This window comes from Bos taurus, chromosome 15 (assembly GCF_002263795.3).
Source record: "Bos taurus isolate L1 Dominette 01449 registration number 42190680 breed Hereford chromosome 15, ARS-UCD2.0, whole genome shotgun sequence".
Classification (NCBI taxonomy): Eukaryota; Metazoa; Chordata; class Mammalia; order Artiodactyla; family Bovidae; genus Bos; species Bos taurus.
In genome coordinates, this window is record NC_037342.1 from 13,245,488 (window position 1) to 13,269,504 (window position 24,017).

Genomic DNA, 24,017 nt, shown 5'->3' on the forward strand with positions numbered 1-24,017 from the left:
TTATTGTTGTAACATATATTCTGTTTTCTAAACTATACAGTCTTTATATTTATATCTAACTCTTTCATCTGTCTTGAATTAATATATTTTGGTATGATTCAAGATAATCATTTAACTTAAAGACATTTATCAGAGAAATATTTTTCTCCTAGATGTCTTCTCATAAGTAAGTTTGGTTTAGGCTTCTGGGATTGCTATTCTGATCTATCCTTTTAAACACACATCCTTGTGCTAATACCTCATTTCTTAGCTCACCTCTAATTAAGTCTAGATATTTTACAAGTAGGTTCCTAATCTTATTAGTTTTTGTCAGATGTATCTTGACAATTCTTTTACTCTTCTGCAAAAGTTTAAGAATTAGCATTATCATGATACTGCAAGAATAATTGAAATAACCATTGGAGGACACTTTATGCCTGACTTGGCCTGAGTTTCTCTTACTTATCTTCCCCTAAGAAGTGCTTTTAAGCTCTAACATTGCAGTTTCTTATCTATGATGTGTGCTATCTAATGACTTCCCTTTTATCTTAAACTATTTTAGTCCCCCTTTGTGATTAGAGAACATCTAGAGTTGATTACTTAAGCTTTCTTTTTATAGATGAAACTTTCTCTTAGCATTTCCGTATATGTCATGTTGGGTTTATTTAATTGTGTATCTGTGTTATCTCTCCCAAAGGCAAAGACTATGCCTAGACCTAAGCATATCCTAATGAGGATTTTTTTTTTTTTTTTTTTAGTGTAGAGAACCAACAGGCATGTTTTCAGTTACTAATAGTTGAGAAATGGAATGTTTCCTGCCATATCAATAAACAAGGACGGCACAGTCATCAGTGATTCCTGCCCTCCAAATGTGAATTTCTGAGCCCAGAGGAAGGTACCAAGGAAAATAATACCTGCCATCAGGCAGCTATCAGATTGCCACCACTCCCTACAATAAGTAAGGAACTAAGAATGTGAAAAATCAAATCACAGAATACTGGCCCCAGATAGCTGAGATGCATATGAAAGAAATTATTTCAGTAAGCCCAGACTCTTACATCTTCCCATACATAGAAAAGTGCTAAATTTCTTGAGATATCAGTTTTCTTTAATTCACAGAAATACTTGTGATGTTCAGACCTGCCCTTTGTTGCAAACTTCTGTATAACCTGACTTCTCCCTCTTCCTCCTCAGTGAATTTCTCTTAGGTTTACTTGAGATGCTGTCTCCTGGGCTTGAAGTCCTAAAAATTCCCACCAAATAAATCATAACTCTCAAATTTTAGTTGCATGTATTCTTTAAGTCGATATAGTTGAGCCAGATGTATCAAACTTGTCAATGTTTTTCAGAAATATAACATTCTCCGGGATGGTTAAGGAAAAACAATTTCAAATTAGGAGTGTTGGTCTCATCAGTAGGCTTGAACTTCAAACTTTCCTGGAAACATTCCCATTGCTGATTACTGTATATTGATTGATTTTGTTTCAGGAGAGAGTTCAACTGAAAAAAGCCCATGAAGTTGTTATTACTTGATGACGGGTTTTATCTATTTTTTAAGACTTCATTTGAGGTGCTGCATCACAAAATCACATAATACTAAAGCATATCATGAAGGCTATAAAATTTCCTGGGCTTCCCTGATGGCTCAGAAGGTAAACAATCTGCCTACAATGCAGGAGACCAAGGTCTGATCCCTGGGTCTGGAAGATTTCTTAAGATTCTTTGAGTCATTCTTCTCTTTACTTTCACTGGTTACACTGAAGACCCCAAGGAGGTTATAACTACCCACTGGAAGAGGCGGGAATGGGGGTGGAGACAGAGGGATGGGAACTGGAAGAGAAAAACAACAGCAGTATTCTATTAATAACTATGTGTGATACAGCAAATATGTGCATAATTTATCTAATAACAGGAAATAAAAATAAAGTGTTAATTAATTTGCATGGCTCAATTCAAAGCCTTTTTTTCATGTTTATGATGAAAAGAGGGGTCGATTTTGAAAATTAATTTTATCCATTATAGAGACAGAAAGAAGATAAAACAGAGAAAGAGAGACAAACAGCTAGAGAGAGACAAAGAGAGACGAAAGCACCCTTCTACCAATTAGAAGTTTCAGTGGAAAATTTTTGTGTTCATGACTTTTTTTTATTTTATTGATCTTTTAAAAATAATCATTATTTTGTATTTCTATCAGTTTTATTATGTTTCCTTTCATCTTTCACTGTTCCTAGCATTTATTTTTTGTTTAATTTTCTGCTATTGTTCCAGTTTCTTGAGAAGGATGTCTAATTTATGGATTCATAAACTTTATTTTTTTTCTAAGCTATACATATAAACTTCACCCTATTACATTTTACCTACATCCCACAACTTTTGACATGTTGAATTTTTAATATTTTCAATTCAAAACAGTTTTCTAAATTCAATTTTCATTTCCTCTTTGATAAATGTCATTTATAAATGTTTACTCATTTTTAAACATATGGGGGTTTTAAAAATCTTTCTTATTGACTTCTAGCTTAAGCTCACTATGGTTAGGAAAATGTACCCTTATAATTTAAAACATTTGCATTTAATTGAGAGCAGCTTTCTAACTCAGGATGTAATCAATTTTTACAAAACTTTTGTGTGTACTCAAAGTAATGGGTGGTCTGCAGTTGTGGGGTACAAAGTTCCACATAAGTCAATTATGTCAAGTTTGTTAAATGTGATGGGCAAATTTCCTGTATTCTTATAGCTTTCACATCTGCATTTTTCAGTCAGTTCCTGAGAGAGGTGGTTAAAATCACCCACAATGATTATAGATTTTTCTATTGTTCTTTCAATTCTGTCAATTTTTACTTTATATATTTTGAAAGTATGCAATTGGATAAATAAAACAGTTTTGAAATATTATACCTTCCTAGTGGATTTAGTTATGATCATTCTGATGTATTATTCATTATCTCTAGCAATGCTTTTTGCCTTAAAATCTAGTTTTTCTGAAACTGATATAACAACATTGGCTTTCATTTGATTAGTCCTTACATGGCATAAACTTTTCATTCTGTTATAGCCAAATGCTCCAGGAAACAAACTCACTCAGAGGACAGCATGGATAGTGTCCTTGCAGTTTATTACACCAGCGGGTCCGAGGCAGAGTTCCCTTTAGCCAGGGACCCCGACTGACTTTTCTGAAAACCTTATATACCTTAGGTGCATGGGCTCAATCCTCCATCCCCAAATTCCTTAAACCTAGCCTAGAAAATGTTAAATGGAGATACAATCAGGTTACAGCCATGATTCATAATCAGAAGGGTCAGCTGTTTATACATTGCTGCCTACACTAATGGGTGCCATAAAGATTACAAAGATGGTTGGCTACAGGGGGATTATTACATTATTTCTGATGATTGGAAATCTTGGTATGGAATCCAGTATTTAACAGTCTGGGAGGCCTGTTCTGCTATAGATTTGTTATCCCCATGGCTACCAGGCACATAGTCTGTAGTTTACTGAAAATGCAAGCAGGCGTATAGTCCAAAGTTCACTGGGAATGTAAGATGGCATTCTTCCTTTTCAAGATGGAGTCAGCTCAGCCTGTTCCTTTCCCCCTTATTCCTCCATCTTGATGCTCTCAACTTCCAGTGTGAGCATCACTCAACACAATGTACTGCATTTTAGGTTTCCTGGTACATATTTGGGTAAATGAAGTTGGCAAGTCCTTGAAGCAGCAGTTGATTGCAGAGCTTCTTCTCTTCTTCTTATTTAAGATGATCTTGGTTTCACGGGGATCAGTTCAGTTCAGTTCAGTCTCTCAGTCATGTCCAACTCTTTGCAACCCCATGAATCACAGCACACCAGGCCTCCCTGCCCATCACCAACTCCCGGAGTTCACTCAAACTCATGTCCATCAAGTCGCTGATGCCATCCAGCCATCTCATCCTCTGTCGTCCCCTTCTCCTCCTGCCCCCAATCCCTCCCAGCATCCGGGTCTTTTCCAATGAGTCAACTCTTTGCATGAGGTGGCCAAAGTATTGGAATTTCAACTTTAGCATCAGTCCTTCCAATGAACACCCAGGACTGATCTCCTTTAGGATGGACTGGTTGGATCTCCTTGCAGTTCAAGGGACTCTCAAGAGTCTTCTCCAACACCACAATTCAAAAGCATCAATTCTTCAGCGCTCATCTTTCTTCACAGTCCAACTCTCACATCCATACATGGATCAGCGGGGTCCTTTTATGTAGTCCACTCGGCATCCTCTGGGTCTGCATGGTGTGCTCTTTCCATCCTCATGTAGTGTATCCAGGGAGTGACACCTGAAACTTTAACCACTGTAGGTGTGGTTAGAACAGAATATGGACCCTTCCAATGTGGAGCCAAGGAGTCATGTTTCCAGTCCTTGACCCATACCTGGTCATTGGGCACAAACTCGTGAATAAGTTCCCCAAGGGGGAACAGCACATTTTCTTGTACAAACTTAGTTACCTGATTTATTACCCAGTTGTTCCATCTGTTGTGATATCCCATCCCCCTTTACCTGTGGCAAATTTGCCTACACCTGTCTTACTATGGGAGGGGTCTCCCATAGACAATTTCATAAGGAGAATAACCGTGGTAATGCGGAGTTACCCTTAATTTGAGTAAGGCTGCCGGAAGCAAGTCCATCCATGAACAGTCAGTCTCTATGATCCATTTTGAAAGTGTCTCTTTAAGAGTTTGGTTGGTTCTTTCCACCATTCTGGAACTCTAGGGCCTATATGCCATATGTAATTTCCACGTGATATTTAGAGCTTTACATATTGTTGAATTAAATCAGCTACAAAGGCAGGGCTGTTGTCCGATCCTATACTGGTTGGGAACCTGAATCTGGGGATTATTTCTTGAAGCAGACAGCAAGCCTCTTCATTGCTTTTTCAGTTCGGGTAGGAAAGGCCTCCACCTATCCTGAGAAAGTACATACCACGACCAGTAAATAACGATAGTGTCGGCAGGGTTTCATCTCAGTAAAGTCCACTTCTAAATGTTCAAAAGGTAGAGTGTCTTTTAACTGTATTCCTGAAGGTTTTTGTTTATGTCCAGGGGCAGCATTGACCTGTGAGCAAGCAGAACAGTTCCGGGATTCCATTCTACATAAAGAGAAAAGTCGTGGAATTAAGAAATATTTTCGAATTAATTCTTCCATTTGGTCATACCCCAAGTGAGTTGCCTGGTGAACCTGAGACACCACTGTGGGGGGGCTAATGGGTGGTGGCCCTTTCTGCTTCAGCCAGCTGTTCTTGGGCTGGGGTATACCGTGGGAGAGTCAAAGTTAACTCAAGCATTTTTGAGAGTACAAAGGTTCTGATAGATCCCCCACCAGCAGCCCCAAATTGCTCAGCCACATGTTTTGTGGGTTTATCTGCTAGTCAGTTTCCCTGTGCTTGTGGGATGTCTTCCTTTTGGTGACCCCAACAGTGCATGACTGCTACCTTTTCAGGTTCCCATACAGCATCTAATAGAGTCAAGATTTCTTTCTTGTTTTTAATGTCCTTTCTGTTGGCTGTCAAAAGACCTCTCTGTTTATATAAAGACACATGTACATGCAAAGTAGCAAAATCATACCTAGAGTCTGTGTAAATGTTTGTCTTCTTTCCTTTTGAGAGCTCGAGGGCCTGGATTAGAGCATATAGTTCTGCCCTTTGAGCAGACCAGTGAGCTAGCTTCAACAACGGTTTCTTCTGTGACTATTGCATATCCCTACAGTCGTTGTCTTTGTTTCACCAGGCTGGTGCCATCGGTGTACAGGACCCAATCTGGGTCTGAGATTGGCTGGTCTCTCAAGTCAGGTCTGCTGGCATAAACTTCTTCTAGGATTTCCTTGCAATCATATGAGTGCCCACCTTCTCCCACAAGAAGGAGAGTGGCTGGATTCAGGGCCTGACAAGGCTTGATAGTGACATGAGGGTTTTCACGTAACAGTCCCTGGTATTGAGTAATCCGGGATGTTGACAGCCATTTATGGGGGTCCCCTCGCAGGAGAGTGTTGACCTCATGGTGGACTTTTATGATCAAGTCTTGGCCCAAAGTCAGCTTGGTTGCCTCCAAGACCAGTAAGGCAACCACAACAACTGCCTATAAGCATCCCAGCCACCCAGCCACCTGGTAGCAACTTTGTACAGTCGTTTCAAGAGATAAGTCACGGGTCTGTTCCATGTCCCCATATCTGGGTCAACACATCCATAGCCACCTTGTCCTTTTCAGTCATGTAAAGAGTAAATGGCTTAGCAGGGTCTGACAGGCCCAAAGTGGGTGCTGATGTATTTGCCAGCTTTAGTTCCTCAAAGGCCTGTTGCTGTCTCTCAGTCCAATTTAGGGAATCTCCTTCTGGTCCAATTAGGAGTTCATATAATGACCCATCTGGGAATAGCCCAGAATCCAAATCCTAAAAAACCAAGTGGCTCCCAAGAACTCTCAGACTGTCGTCTGGTTCTTGGTTGTGGGATTCTCAAAATGACCTATTTTCTGGACTGGTTTAACAGCCTTGTGTCTCCTCTCAGAACAAACCCGAAATATCTTACCTCCTCTTTGCAGATCTGTGCCTTCTTTTTCAAGACTCAGTAGCCGGACTCCATCAACAGCTCTAGTAAAGCCTTGGTCCCTTCCCAGCAGTCTACTCCATTATAGACAGCCAAAAGCAAGTCATCCATATATTGTAGCAACCAGGATCTGAACCTCTCTGGATAGAATGAGTCCAGGTCAGAAGCCAAGTCTTCCCCAAGATGGTTGGGGAATTCTTAAATCCTTGTGGGAGGCGAGTCCAGGTGAGCTGTTGTTTGGTGACCCCTGCTGGGTCTTCCCATTCAAAAGCAAAAATGGGTTGAGACACCAGAGAGAGGAGTATACAGAAGAAGGAATCTTTGAGATCTAGACAAGTATAGATCTTAGCATGCTGTGGGAGGAGGCTAAGTAAAGTATAGGGGTTAGGAATGGTGGAATGTATTCATGGTGGCCTGGTTGACCAGTCTGAGGTCCTGCACAGGTCTATAGTCCTGTCCCCCTTTCGTTCTTGACTGGTAGGATCAGTGTGCTCCAGGCCGACTGGCATTCAATCAGGATGCCCACCTGTTTCAGTCTGTTTATCTGTGGCAAAATGCCAAGTCAAGCTTCTAGTGGAAGTGGGACTGAGGTTTTCTGACTGGAGTGGCACCGGGTTTGAGTTCTATAGGGCTTGTTGTTTTGCAAGCCCAGGGCGGCACGGGTGGGGAAATTTGGGGGGTGGTTGTCTTCTGCCCAGACCTCAGGGAATTGTTGAGTTAATGGTCCCTCTCAACCGTTTAGCCCTTCTGGCTTCCCGTCCAGGAGATTGTGCAACCTCCATTCATCTTGAGGGCTTACCAAGAGGGAGAGTACATTGATGGTTTAGCCCACTTGAAGAGTGGGTTTCATGGGGGGGAAAGGTCACTTGTGCCCCCAATTTACACAACAAGTCTGTTCCCAACAAAGGTACTGGGCATTAACGGATGTATAGAAATTCATGAGTCACTCAGCGTCCCCCCATATGACATTTTTGGGGTAGGAAGAAAAGTTTAGTCAGCTTTTCCCCAGTTACTCTTGCTATAGCAGTGGCCTTTTTAAGAGGAGTGCCACCGGTTCAGTCACCATTGACATTTCTGCTCCAGTGTCCACCACAAAGTCAATAATTTGGTCCCCCACTTTTAATTTTACCATGGGCTCTCTGGGACCTTGCATCTTTGAGCCCTGGCACCCCATTCAATCTCTAGTCCAGCCAGCCCTATAACAGCCGATGCTAAATCCTTTTCTCCACTATTTGGGGGGCATTAATTTTTCCATTGACCAAAGCCCCAGCACTCGGTACATTGATTTGGTTGTAGGGCGGCCCTGGGCCTTCTTGTAGAGGGTTTGCTGTGAGGATGGCTCCAGTTCACAGGGGGCCGAGGAGGTCTAGGAAGGGCTGAGGCCAGTACTGCAACCCTTTGGGCTGCCCTCTTATTATCTTCTCTCCGCCTTTTCTCAACTCCCCTTTTTATCTCCATGTCTCTATTCCTGAATACCTTATCAGTTATCTCAATTATTTGTGAGCTAGTCATGGCCAATATCCTTTCCACCTTTTGAAACTTGCGCCTGATATCAGGGTAGGCTTGAGACACAAAGGCTGCATTTATCACCATCTGAGATCCAGCAGCCTCTGGATCTATTGGCATATAAAGTCTATAGGCCTCATACAGTCTTTTGTAGAACTCAGAGGGTGATTCGGTCTCCCTTTGAATCACTTTGGAGGGTTTTGTCATATTCATAGGTTTTCGGGCCCCCCTCATGAGGTTTTGTAAAATAGCCACCCAAAATCTCTCCAGGTGGCCCCTTCCTTCCTCTGTGTTATAGTCCCAATTGGGCCTCTCATCAGGGACAGCTAGTTTGCCCACCACTGTGGGTTTACGGTACCCTCAGGTGCTATTTCTCCTAGCCATTTTCTGGCCTCAGTTAGGATCCTGTGTTCTCAGTGCTGCAAAGGGAGACTAGTAGTGGATTATGTCATTCCATGTAGGGCGGTGGGTTTGAAAGATAGTCTCCATTAGTCTAGTCATGGCTTGTGGCTCCCCCGAGTACAGTGGAGTGTGTCTCTGCCAGTTTAATATGTCTGTAGAGGAAAATGGCTGGTAGGAAAATAGGTTACAGGAGGCTGTAGTAGACTGCATCAGCGTCCTGGACTGAGGGCTGTTGCATCTCTCTCAGAGGCATCTGCAGCGGGGCTCTGTCCCTTTGCTTCTTGGCAGAGCATAGCCTTTGTCTAATTCCTGTGCTTCCTTCCCCCTTTTGGTCCACAATCACTGGGAGAGGCGGATACAATCTAGGTGGTCCCGCTAAGGTGGAATCCTGGGGGCGTTGACCAGAGGTCTCCATCGCCAAGATCGGAGCCTGATGAAAGGGCAGCTCTACAATCTCCAGGAGAGCTTGTGGAGGAGCAGCGGCTGCTGCGGGAACTTCACTTGGCTCTGGATCAGGCATTAAGGCGGCCTCCAGTACTGGTGGAGCACTGGGAGGCGGGCCCATCATCATCCAGTGTGGGGGAGGGGGCAGGTCATCCCCATCCAAATCCTGCAGAATTTTTTTGTCATTAGTGAATTTTTGTGCTGTTAATAATGTTCCTTTCCCTTTCTTGATATAGAATCTCATCCAAGGAGGGGAGTCTTGAGCTAACCCTAGCCATGAGTCAATATATGGAAATTGATCTGGATGTCCCGGCTCTCCTGTGACTACTGTATAGTCTGCTTCCACTATTTTTAAGTTCATGGTGTCCTCTGGTGGCCATCCTACTCCCACAGAGGGCCATTCGACCTCACAGAGTATGCGGAAGTGGTTAGGCATCATTTTCACCCCATAGTCTCCTCCAAATCCCTTCTTAAAACTTTTAATCATGCACTCCAATACAGTTGCCTTAGATTCACTTCCCCATCTTGCTACCTTCTCAGACTTTCTTCTTCTTTTCCTTTTTGTTCTATCTATGAAGTTCTCGGTACCCTATGTACTTCTGATATTCCACTCGATGAAACACTTAAATTGCCATTTTGCCTCCTTTCTAATTGGGGTGAGAAGAGTCTTATCTGCCAGATCCCAAAGGGAGAAGGGGGATCGGTGTGTCTTCACCTGCGAATGGGCATGGCCAAACCAGAACACCACGTGATTGAAGACTGTTTCTCCCTTGACTTTTAAGGTCCATTCTGCCCTGATGGGCTTGATCGGGTGCAGATGAAAACACAGATGGGTTAAATATCCCACATCCGAGGCCATCTCCAGAAAAGCCAATTCGTACCCATTTACGTATCCCCCTCCTTCTAGCCTGACAATTTTGAGAAGATAAAGAATTTCACAGCAGATAGCACACCTCCTTGGGGACAGCAAAATACAAATGCGCAAAGACCAAGTTTCTACTCCTAGAAGCCCCTTCGCAATTGCCTGGTAACAGTTTACCCCCAGACAACACGGACTCCACCTCCTTTGTGACATTCACAGCCCTGCTTCCCTAAAACTTCCCCATTCGTCCAATAGCAATCTATCCCAGAACAATATGGATAGCACCTCTTTGTGACAGTCGCGGTCTATGTGCTCCCTATTCTCTGCCGGGGGGTTTGATCAGGCCCCCTCTTCCACCCTGCTGGCTGGGAACCTCCTTACTTGAGCGCTCAGTTCCCCTGCTGCCATCCACTATCCATCAACGTGAAAGGTCTGGGAATCAAGGAAGAGACTCTTTCCAGAAGGGTGAGGAACCTTCCCCGCTATAGAAGACTGAGCTGCAAGCCCTCAGAGTAGCCCCAAGAGGGACTTGTCTCCTCAAAGTGAGGAGCTTCCTGACCAACACACCAAATGTTATAGCCAAACGCTCCAGGAAACAAACTCACTCGGAAGGACAGCTTGAATAGTGTCCTTGCAGTTTATTACGCCAGTGGGTCCAAGGCAGAGTTCCCTTTAGCCAGTAACCCCGACCAACTTTTGTGAAAACCTTATATACCTGTAGTGTATGTGCTCAATCCCCTATCCCCCAATTCCTTAAACGTAGCCTGAAAAATGTTAAAGGGAGATACAATCAGGTTACAGCCATGATTCATCAGAAGAGTCTTCTGCTTATACATTGCAGCCTACATCAATGGGAACCATAAAGATTACAAAGCTTATTGACTACATAGGGAATTATTAAATTCTTTCTGGCAATAGGAAATCTTGGTATGGGATCCGGTGTTTATCAGTCTGGGAGCCCTGTTCTGCTATAGATTTGTTACCCCCATGGCTACCAGGCGCATAGTCCGAAGTTCACTGAAAATGCAAGCAGGCATATAGTTTAAAGTTCACTGGGAATGTAAGATGGTGTCCTTCCTTTTCAAGATGGAGTCAGCTCGGCCTGTTCCTTTCCCGCTTCAATTTTTTTTTTTTGTACTTCCAAACTAAGTATTTCAGATGTGTTTCTTAAATTCAACACAATATTTTTTTTCTTTTACACTTCAGGAAATTGACAGAAACTACTTGGGTGAAATGATGCTTTCAATTACTCATCTTATTATTGAAATAACACTAAATATTATTTACATAGCTCACACTACATTCCTAAAATATAATAAACTGTTTGCCATATATGTTTTCACAGCTTGAAATTGTAATTAGTCTTCAGTTTTTACTTTTAGGAAAACAAATTTGCTTCATTAACTCATTTTATTTTTTTATTTTTTTTTAATTTTATTTTATTTTAAAATTTTACATAATTGTATTAGTTTTGCCAAATATCAAAATGAATCCGTCACAGGTATACATGTGTTCCCCATCCTGAACCCTCCTCCCTCCTCCCTCCCCATACCATCCCTCTGGGTCGTCCCAGTGCACTAGCCCCAAGCATCCAGTATCGTGCATCGAACCTGGACTGGCAACTCGTTTCTTACATGATATTTTACATGTTTCAATGTCATTCTCCCATTACTCATTTTAAAACTTTGATAGCTTTTAAATGATTAGCCGCTACTGATCTATATAGAACATCAAATTCAAAAGTAGGTCTATACAGTACAGAGTGGACAGTGATTTTCAGAGTTAATATAGCAGAGTAGTTAAGAGCACAGATTCTGGAGTCAAATTCTGTTTGTTTCACTTAGCTGTGTGCCATTGAACAAATTATTTGGTGTCCTTATATTTCAGTTTCCTCCTCTATAAAATAGGATGGGCTTCCCAGGTGGTGCTAGTGGTAAAGAACCTGCCTGTCTATGCAGGAGACATAAGACACAGGGATTTTATCCCTGGGTTGGGAAGAATCCTTGGAAAAGGAAATGGCAATCCACTCCAGTATTCTTGCCTGGAGAATCCTATGGACTAAGGAGCCTGGTGGTATACCATCCATGTGGTCGCAAAGAGTCCAACATGACTGAAGCGACTTCACACACCCAAACACAATAATGACATCTACCTCATGGAATTGTTGCAAGAATTAAGCAAGCTAATATATAAGAAATGCTAAGAACATGTACTAAGCACTGGCATGTAATAAGCACTCTTGTACATATTTAAGTAAAGCAGCAAAATTATATTATTAGCTATTAGATCCAATAATATTATGATGAGTTTTTAGCTTTGAAACCTAGTTTTATTAGCTCTTCAGGACTAATTGGAAAGCTTTGCCTCAAGCTTTCTCTCTGGGTTAGTTCTCTGTCATGCCTACACATATGAAGCTTCTCCTAACACATCTGGATGTTTCTGTGCTTTTGCATATGCTTGTGCCCCTACATCATCTCTTAAATCTGGAAGTTCTTATACCTCTAGAGTCCAGCTCATTATCAAATTACTCAAAATCCACTCTTAAATTCTGGAATCTGTGTTGTTCAATATGATGGCCAATAGCCACATGTTGTTATTAAACACTTGAAATGTGGCTAATCAAAATTGAGAGGCACTGGTAGTATCAAAGGCATCCTAGATTTCAAGGATGCATTTAGTTCAAAAATAAGCCAAAAAATATAAAGACCATAAAGTATAACATTAATGGTTTTTATATTGGATTAAGTAAAATGTATCATTAAAACTATTTTTCCCACATCTTTTTTATTTTAGACAGTTTTAAATTATATGTGTCTTTGCATTGTAATTCTATTGGATAGTGCTAACTTACATAAATAATTCCCTTCGCATTCACATGCTCCCACATAATTTAACAAATCTATTTCCTTATAATCACATGCATGTGTGAGTTCTCAGTCACTATAGTTGTGTCTGACTCCTTGTGACCCCATGGACTGTAGCCCACCAGGCTCCTCTCTCCATGGGATTCTCCAGGCAAGAATACTGGAGTGAGTTGCCATTTTCCTCCTCCAGAGGATCTTGCTGAACCAGGGATGGAACCATCATCTCCTGTGACTCATGCATTGTAGGTGGATTCTTTCCCCACTGAGACACCAGGGAAATCCTATCATCACATATTATACCATTATCTCATTTGCCTTTACTTGGACATTTTGCTATCAGATTATTAGCCCTTCAAGGGCAGAGCCTACAGTTTATTCATTTTCACATCTTTGGTATACTGCTGATGGTATGACCCATATTGAGTGCTTAATAAATACCTGTTGAAAAAGATAAGATTGGTAAAACATTGTAAATGTTTCAGTGAAAGATAGTAAACAAGTTAAGCTAATAAGGATGATTTGGCTGAAAAGCAGAACAATTATATGTAACAAGTAATCCTGTTTACAAAACAATAGTTTCCCAATTATTAATATAGATAGAAGTTAGGACTGAATTCCTCAGAGCCTTAGTGGAACCAGTGAGATTTGATTGTTCAAAAATACCTGGCCCATACAGCCAGAATGCACAGAAAAGATGTATGTCCCTGCCCATTTTATCCAAAACTATATGGAGACTTTTGAGAAAAGTCAGTAACCACCCACTCTACAACTACTTTCCATTTCCACCACTGGAGATATAAAATCTTTATTGATTTGTGAACTCTTAGAATAGCATTTGATCTTTTGTTTAAGATAAACAATCTGTGTTCTTTTAATCTTTTCTAAAGCATCCTATTTTCCAAACCTGTGATCACTATCAATCTAATTCAATTTAACAAGCTTTCTCCCATCTATAAGGCACTGTGCTAAATGCTGTGGAGGACACACAATGAAGATATGTGTCTGGCTTCAACAAGTTAATAATATATAATGAGAAATAGATATCTAAACTAACATTAGCCTAAAGCAGAAAAAAGATAACAGCTTTTCAATTCAAATCAAGAATTATGAGCATGAAAGAGAAAGATAAAGAATGGGACAGAAGTTTTACACCCTACAATTTGAGGACTTCAAGCAAAATAGAGCCAGGTTTTAGAAGGATCCATCTGGCCTTAGAGATTTTCTCTCAGTGAAGCATGGAAAACAGAGCATCATAAAGGGTAAAACAGGAAAAATGTAGCACCCTTACTTATCATCATTTATGTCTTTTTATGAAAAAAACTTCTATTCAAATGAATCAAACATTTTTTATATGATAGACACTGTGTTAGGCACAGGGATATGAAAAAAATAGATTGTGGACCCTACCTTTAAAGATATGAATTCAGATCTACAGTAAATGAACCTATAAAAAGCAAGAGTGTCATGCAAGAAGTATCATAGTAAACATATTTCTAACAGTAGGCTACATAGCTGAATTCCTCTAAGTCCTGGACAACCTAGGACTGTTTAATAAATAAATTAAATATTTGGTGTTTTCTATTCAGTTGCTTTTCTTTTCCACGTATTTGTCTAGTCTTCACCCTCTATCTTTAAATCGCACAAAGACAGGAACTATAGCCACTATTTTTTCTTTAAAATCAAAGTGCTATGCCTTTGTTCTCTGCCTGCCCGTTGACCACTCAATCCAATACTATTCAGGTTATTCAGACCAAAAAAAAAAAAAAAAACTCCCACTAGAATCTTTTCAGTACTGAGTAACACAATTCTTAAATAGTGGGAAACATGTCTGAGACCCTTCCTTCCTCAATGTACTTTTTGGATCCTCAGTTTAATACATTGATATGCCCTTTGGTGACCTCTCTGCCTTCTTTCATTGCCAAGTATTCTGACTTTCTGTGAAAAGGCTGTTCTTTTATTCAAAAGTCTTAGAAAACAAAACAATTTAAAACATGTTTAAGTTCCAACAGATATCTGTTGATTACAAGACATTGTATTTAAAAATAGACTCTTACCTAAGGCTTTCTGAAAATGAGTTTTGCCTTTGATAAAATAAAAAAGGCTTTGAGTTCCTCTGAACAGATTGTTGGGCAATTGTCAAAATGACAACTCTTTTAACCTCACTGATCTCAGATTGAAGGTTTTCACAGACTGCAGTAGCAAAGAAACACTTTCAAAACACAGATAGCACACTAAAAAAGAGTAAGTGATGGAAAACATAGCCCGTGTAGCAATATCCTCTATGTCATATTGTGCTAATTCAGGTCTGAATGTCTCCTTGACCTCTTCATATTTTAGCAATACATGGTACTGCATTTCCAAGTCTGCAAAGAAGCAGGGTCAGGGAGGTGGTGAGGAGCAGTTCCTATTGAATGTAAGCTTGCAACAGTTTGCCTGTTTTTGAATGGAGGTGTTCAAAACCCTGGCTTTGTGTTTTGTATACCAGGGGAATTTGCAAAACAGATTATCTAGCGGAAGGTTTCCAACATTTACTTAACTATGTTCTTTTTCTTTCTTTTACTCAACTATGTCCTCTTTTCAGCTTCCTGAAGCCAGGATCCTTATTAGCAATACACACTAGATTCTCTTCAATTCAGGGTATATCACTATAAACCTAAGAATTCAATTTATGATTTGCCCTGGGAAAATCCATGTAATGGTTACACAGCTGTTTATAATAGCTTCCACTAAGGATCAGATTTACTAAGGAGGTATGGAGAAATTGACTAAAGAGAGTCTATTTGTTGTCCATAGAAACTCATGCCAAGTGCTTTGCACAAGGCCAAGCAGAAAGTAAATAGCTGACCAGGTCCTTCAATCATATCTCTTTCCTCTGGTCCAGTTTGAGTTTACAACAGCTGCCATAAGAGTGCTGAATCTACCTTTGCACCTCATTTACATACACATGCACACACAAGCAAACATTCACACACACACTTGCAGCATATGCACAAACGTTAAAACAGGCACTGCAGTTTAAAAGATGGTGGGATAATAGGAGTGCTGGCTCTGAACAGTTTAGGAATTCTCAGTTTAGCAGAGAAAAAAAGCAGTAAGGAAGAGCATTATAATCTAATATGAATACTGTAAAACAATTATTTCCAAAAATGACATGAGAACCAGGAAAATGCATGACTGGCTCTGCTATCATCATGTTGTACACCTTATTTGGTATTCCAGTGACTGTGATGCTCTGATTCATGATATCATACGGTTAAGAAAGAGGCATCATGCCTTATTCATGTATTCATTCAGTGAAATTATGTGTAACATCAGTCTTGCTAAGTACTTAGCATGAATTAAACTATGTCCTTATAATTGAAGAGCACACAGCCTAATAGGGGAGAGAGACATAAAAGGCTCTCATTTCAGTACAGTGCTTGAATACAAAACATTCTTACCATAGGAAACAGAATAGTGTAGGATTAACACTTATTGAGGCTATATTATGAGTCAGATACAACCCTGATAGGCTACCTCCACTCATGTATGGTCATAGCCATTGAAGTAGCTATAATTGCTAGCTACATTTTACCAGTGAAAGCACTGACATGAAGAGAACTTAAATATGTTGCTTAATGTCATAGAATTAATAAATAGAAGAGATGGGATTTAAAAACCGAGGCCACAAAAACTGTGCTTTCAACTATTAAAATGCACTGCCTTTTAGAGTATATTAACACCTGCTCTTAACTTTCCTGTGGCACACATTATTCATCCATAAAATAAGGGTAAAAATTAGTTTCTCTAATAGAAATGTTCTAAGCATTAATTAAAATTATATACACACACACACACACACACACACACACATATATACATATATATATATATATATGTTCTTGGATCCATGTCTGGAATTGTAGGGAATGTGGCCCATAAGTCAACAACAAATATTTGTTGACCACTTGAAAAGTTATGTCAGGAAATCTGAAGTATATATTATCATCTCACTAGGACTATTTATCTCTGAGGCAGTGGAACTGCCCCAGATAGTCCTGTAAGATTTCATCTAACCCAAAGAGTTTTGTTAAGTTTGAGGAACTCCAGGTGTCATGCAAAAACCCAGCCACAAACACTTAATCTGAATGCCCCTGGGTTTTACTCTGTGCAGATTACATCAAGATTAAGTGCCTTGTCTCTGCATCTGAAAAATATTATATGTGTCCTAGCTATTATTTATAGCTTCAGAAAGTTTCCAATGTGATTGCGTGTGACAAATATGTCAATTTCAATGCTGTGATTATGCAGGCACCTAGCAGAGAGGGGTGTTCAATGTGTAATATTAGTGCTTCCAAAGTCCCTTGGGGATGCATTTAGAATAGTGAATTCTTTCACCTTGCAATACTTTCCCCACATCAGCTGTCCTTCTTGTGCATGAATTCCAGGCAGCACCAGACATTTTATTCAGAAACAATGCATACGGACAGTCAACCCATTAGTTTTCAAGATGGAGAAAAAAGGACCAAAAATATATTTTGGCCAAAAATGTCTTCCTTGAAAAGAGTAAGTGCTTATGACAGTTTGAATTCAGTTGTTTTTAAATCTTAGAAAGATGAATTACTATATTTAGATGACCTCGTTCTAACACAAAGTAAAAATCTCCCATTCTTCTAACCTATAGCTTCTTTTCTGTCTCCTAGCACCCTTCTTTTCAATGGACATGTTCAAGTTGTCAGAGATAAAACAGGAGGAAGATTTCCTATAAATGGAACCAACATTAGCATTGGAACTAGCACCAGCAGCTGCAGAAAGAGATTGATAGCCCTGTAATTCCTATCTGGATGTCAAGATTAAGGCCATGAAATGAAGGGTCTTGTATGAACATTTGTTATCAGTAGCATTTCACATGATCTTTGCTGAGAAGAATGCAGCTACGGTCTGTATATTTCATTATTCTATTTACAATAACCTTTAACACTAATGTCAATTTGTAGAATATTTATTTGCTAACTTAAATTGGAACAAAAATTAAATCTAAGAATCCAATTCTTTAAAGTTTTTCACTGTAGTAAAGAAAATGTATCTATCAACCATCTGATTCAGAACTTCATTGTAGATCTAATGATAAGAGTCCAGTATCTTGACTTCAGTCACTACTTCTCTCCAAAATGTCACTGCCTCCTCAATTTATAAAACTGTATAATAATGTCTTGCTAATGTGGAGAGAAAAATTCAAAAGATAACAAAAGATCATCAGGATATGTATCAATGCTGCCTTGCAGCATGCTAATTAAATTAGTGGGACTAGTACAAATGCTGGATGATGAACTGAAATAGTTTAAGAAACTCTTAGTTGCATGTTTAAAACAACAATGTGATGTTTAAAAGATGTATAGAAGCATTATTTTAAAAAGGGTGGGGGGTTGGATTATAGAAACTTAAAACCTTCAGTCAAGATTTACTGAGAATACCTGAAACACCATGCTTGCTTTTGAGAATAGTTTTACTATACTATTAGCTTTGTAGGCAATTAGAAACATTTGCTTTTCTCTGCCTACCTTTACAGAAGTGAGGAGAAGTATGTTTATTTAAATTAAACATTAAATGTTTATTTAAAGAGTACATATAGATGAAGGCAGAGAGCCAGATCAGATCAGATCAGATCAGTCACTCAGTCATGTCCGACTCTTTGCAACCCCATGAATCGCAGCACGCCAGGCCTCCCTGTCCATCACCAACTACTGGAGTTCACTCAGACTCATGTCCATCGAGTCAGTGATGTCATCCAGCTAGCTCATCCTCTGTTGTCCCCTTCTATCTTGCCCCCAATCCCTCCCAGCATCAGAGTCTTTTCCAATGAGTCAACTTTTCGCAGGAGGTGGCCAAAACTGGAGTTTAAGCTTTAGCATCATTCCTTCCAAAGAAATCCCAGGGCTGATCTCCTTCAGAATGGACTGGTTGGATCTCCTTGCAGTCCAAGGGACTCTCAAGAGTCTTCTCCAACACCACAGTTCAAAAGCATCAATTCTTCGGCACTCAGCCTTCTTTACAGTCCAACCCTCACATCCATACATGACCACTGGAAAAACCATAGCCTTGACTAGATGGACTTTTGTTGGCAAAGTAATGTCTCTGCTTTTGAACGTGCTATCTAGGTTGGTCATAACTTTCCTTCCAAGGAATAAGCATCTTTTAATTTCATGGCTGCAGTCACCATCTGCAGTGATTTTGGAGCCCAGAAAAGTAAAATCTGACACTGTTTCCCCATCTATTTCCCATGAAGTGATGGGACTGGATGCCATGATCTTCATTTTCTGAATGGTGAGCTTTAAGCCAGCTTTTTCACTCTCCACTTTCACCTTCATCAAGATGCTTTTTAGTTCCTCTTCACTTTCTGCCATAAGGGTGGTGTCATCTGCATATCTGAGGTTACTGATATTTCTCCCGGCAATCTTGATTCCAGCTTGTTTCTTCCAGTCCAGCATTTCTCATGATTTACTCTGCATATAAGTTAAATAAACAGGGTGACAATATACAGCCTTGACGAACTCCTTTTCCTATTTGGAACCAGTCTGTTGTTCCATGTCCAGTTCTAACTGTTGCTTCCTGACCTGCATACAAATTTCTCAAGAGGCAGGTCAGGTGGTCTGGTATTCCCATCTCTTTCAGAATTTTCCACAGTTTCTTGTGATCCACACAGTCAAAGGCTTTGGCATATCAATAAAGCAGAAATAGATTTTTTCTGGAACTCTCTTGCTTTTTCCATGATCCAGTGGATGTTGGCAATTTGATCTCTGGTTCCTCTGCCTTTTCTAAAACCAGCTTGAACATCAGGAGGTTCATGGTTCACGTATTGCTGAAGCCTGGCTTGGAGAATTTTGAGCATTACTTTACTAGCATGTCAGATGAGTGCAATTGTGCGGTAGTTTGAGCATTCTTTGGCATTGCCTAAATTCTAACATCTTACATCTGCTGAGGTCAAGGCAATATTGAAGTCTGAGTTGATCTGATGTCATGCAATATGAATTAGCTTTAGAATTTTAAAATAGAGACTAATATCTATATCTCAACATAACTTATTTGAATTTCTTATGAAGACTTATCTTCTGTATTAGAAAATATTTTTAGCCAAACAATTGATTGCATCAGCATTATATTCTATTTATTTCAAAGACAGAATGTGGTCCACTGGAGAAGGGAATGGCAAACCACTTCAGTATTCTTGCCTTGAGAACCCCATGAACAGTATGAAATGGGAGCCAGAAGTCCATACCTTAACAGATATAATCAGACAATAATTGTGAAAAACATTACCCAAAGAACCAATGTATGCTGCATGCCTTTTCTTTCTCAGAGAAGTTTTAAAGTAGTGAGAGGATCTGTATTGAAATGACTCAAACAAATAAAAGACCATATCCTGGAAGGTCTAATAAATTTGTCTAATAACCCCAAATACTTTGAAAAGAAACCACAAAACATCTATTTCTTTTGACTTAAATAATTAATCAGAAAGAAGAGATAAAACATGTTACTGATGATAGTGCTTATTGCAGTATTATATTATTTTAATTTTTATGTGAGGTATAATATATACAAAGGATGCACATCTTAAGTTTATACTTCAGTGAACTTTTACTTATATACCCATGTAATCTCCACTTAGGTCAAGATATAGGCCATTCCAAGTATGTCAGCACACTCTTTTGTCTTCAGTGTTAATACCACCAACACCAGGTACCCACTATTCTCATTTAAAATACCATAGATTTGTATTTGTATGTTCCCAAGATTCATATAGATTGAATAAATTTTGGACAGACATCTTTTACTCTATATTACAATCTATAAAATCTGTAAGATCTATTACATGTATTAAGAGTTTTATTTTCCTTTGTGGCTTTCCATTGCATTAATATACTATAATCTATCCACTTTCTGATGAGCCTTTAGATTATTTCTAATTTTGAGATATTATCAATGAAACTGCTATGAAACAATCTAGTACATGTCTTTCCTCTTCAGGGAACATTTAAAGGAGAAATTGCTGGTTACATATTCCTTTTTAATAGGAAAAAAATTCCACAGCAACCTACATGTCAGGTAATAGAGAAATCATTATGTAAATCACAATGCTTATTTTCTAAAAATTTTAATAATATATATATATAAACTTTATAGTAATAGATACTATGAAGCAGCAACTTAATACTTATGATGCAACTTTAAATTAGGTCATTAGAAAACAAAATGCTATCCATACTATAACACTGTATGCAAAAATATATTATGTAATACATACAATTAATATCATAGAAAAAAATAATACAAATGCCATAAGACTAAAAATGAAAAAAATTTTTATCATAGTTGATGAAACAAGCCAAAATGTTATCTCAATGTACAGGGTAAACACACAAAAAAAGATCTTTTAGGGAATGAGGAAAGAATAATCCAGATGGCTATCAGAGGAAAAGAACTAAAATAGATGGAGGCAGAGCTAGCTATATAGTTTGTGATTGTCTAACTTAGAGGCTGAACATTGACAAATAGATTGATAAATTCATACAACTAATTGTCTTTGATACAAGGAAAAATAGATAAAATGGTTAGAGAGCATTATCAATTCAATGCACATGAATTTGAGCAAACTCTGGGAGATAGTGGAGGACAGAGGAGCCTAGAGTATTACAGTTCAGGGGGTCACAAAGAATCAGACATGACTTAGCAACTGAACAACAACAACAATGATATCTGGGATATGGTACTACTCACAAACATAATGGGGTACAAAATTTACTGATTATCATCTCAGTCCCTGAGAATATGTATTATATTGGAAAAGTGGTTTCTGTTGGTAAGGTAATGAAGAATGATACTTCAAATTTTACTTGTTTGGTGTTTTAAATATATTTTATCTCTTCCTCAACTGTATGGATTCACAAAGCTTTGCAAGATCATTGAATTGTTAAGACCACAAGATTAAGTGAAAAGAAAACATGTGGATAATGACTTCCTGTGTAAGAGAGTATTGGGGGAAACTGGGTTGGAGCTTCCTATTGAGGTCATACCTCTGAACACTGGTCAGAAAAGGAAATGAGTTTGCCCTGAGAAAGATTACACACTAAATCAAGGCACTCTATTGGTACATACTAATAGTTCAAATAACCATGAGTGGTGGAACTAAAAGTAACTGACTTGGTAAAAGAATATAAGATACCTGAAGGAATATGCACATAATTAAAGTGCTTTATAGAAGCAATCTCTAACTTCATTGGGTGGTTCAAAGTCTGGTGGCCTTCAAGGTACTAGTATGCTTAGTTCTCTGTATTCATTTTTGCATAAAGTGTTGTAGGACAAATAATGAGAAAAATAACTAACAAGTATGTTGGAAGGTGATGTTGACTGAGGTCAAGAGGATGGGCAGAGGGCAAAAGGGTCATAGAAACTGTCCTGGAATTTGTTTCTTTACTAGTAATGGAGGAACATTCTTGGGAGGTGGGAAGTGTGGGGAGTCAGGTGTTCCAGTAGAAGATTTTTGCAAATAACTCACCTTAGGATAATAGATAAAAAAATAATTGCTTATAGAAGAATGTTTCTCTATGAAGTTCTCTTAGAAGAATGATCTTGGTTTAAAATTTCTTATGGTAAAGAATCTCTAAGAAATCTTGATTCCAGCTGGTCAGTCATAAAGGAAATCAACCTTGAATATTCATTGGAAGGACTGATTATAAAGCTGAAGCTAAAGCTTCAATACTTTGACTACCTGATGAGAAGAATGACTCATTGGAAAAGACCCTGCTGCTGGGAAAGATTGAAGGCAGGAGAAGGGGACAACAGAGGATAATATGGTTGTATGGCATTACTGACTCAATGGATATGAGTTTGAGCAAGCTCTGGGAGATGGTGAAGGACAGGGAAGCCTGGTATGCTGCAGTTCACATGGTCACAAAGATAGCCACTGAACAACAACAAAGAAACCTAGAATCTATGGAATTAGGAGGCACACTCCTGAAAAGTGTCATGATATACCCCTAATAAGCTGGATAAAAAATAGAAATATTTCATAACTCAGATGCTCACACTGGTAGGTGACATGCATACCTCACTTGTTGGAGACCTTTTCTATTACTGTGGGCCAGAAAGTATGTCTGATACAGAAAAAGAAGACCAAGGAAGCCCCATGAAATATCCAAAGTCTCTCCCTGCTTTGCTCATGCCACAGAGACCTTGTGTTCTTGAATAAGTAAAAGGTCAGATTTATGTGAGCATGGAACAACAGACTGGTTCCAAATAGGAAAAGGAGTATGTCAGGGCTGTATATTGTCACCCCACTTATTTAACTTCTATGCAGAGTACATCATGAGAAATGCTGGGCTAGAAGAATCACAAGCTGGAATCAAGATTGCTGGGAGAAATATCAATAACCTCAGATATGCAGATGACACCACTCTTATGGCAGAAAGTGAAGAGGAACTAAAAAGCCTCTTAATGAAAGTGAAAGAGGAGAGTGAAAAAGTTGGCTTAAAGCTCAACATTCAGAAAACGAAGATCATGGCATCTGGTCCCATCACTTCATGGGAAATAGATGGGGAAACAGTGGGAAAAGTGGCAGACTTTATTTTTCTGGGCTCCAAAATCACTGCACATGGTGACTGCAGCCATGAAATTAAAAGACACTTACTCCTTGGAAGGAAAATTATGACCAACCTAGATAGCATATTGAAAAGCAGAGACATTACTTTGCCAACACATGTCCGTCTAGTCAAGGCTATGGTTTTTCCTGTGGTCATGTATGGATGTGAGAGTTGGACTGTGAAGAAGGCTGAGTGCCGAAGAATTGATGCTTTTGAACTGTGGTGCTGGAGAAGACTCTTGAGAGTCCCTTGGACTGCAAGGAGATCCAACCAGTCCATTCTGAAGGAGATCAGCCTTGGGTGTCCTTTGGAAGGAATGATGCTAAAGCTGAAACTCCAGTACTTTGGCCACCTCATGTGAAGAATTGACTCATTGGAAAAGACTCTGATGGTGGGAGGGATTGGGGGCAGGAGGAAAAGGGGACAACAGAAGATGAGATGGCTGGATGGCATCACCGACTCGATGCACATGAATTTGAGTGAACTCCGGGAGCTGGTGATGGACAGGGAGGCCTGGCATGCTGCAATTTATGGGATTGCAAAGAGTCGGACATGACTGAGTGACTGGACTGAACTGATCTGAACTGATACGACAGTCAGATCCTTTATGTTATCTCATTGTGAATGAACCATTCATTTGAGTATCAACTTTCATAAAATAAAGGATGAAAAGAATCTCATCATGGAGTGTTAAGAAAATGTAATCCTTAACACAAAATTGTAGCCAAGATTCTGACATCATATTTTCTTTAATTATAATATCTACCTATCTATCATCCTCTATCT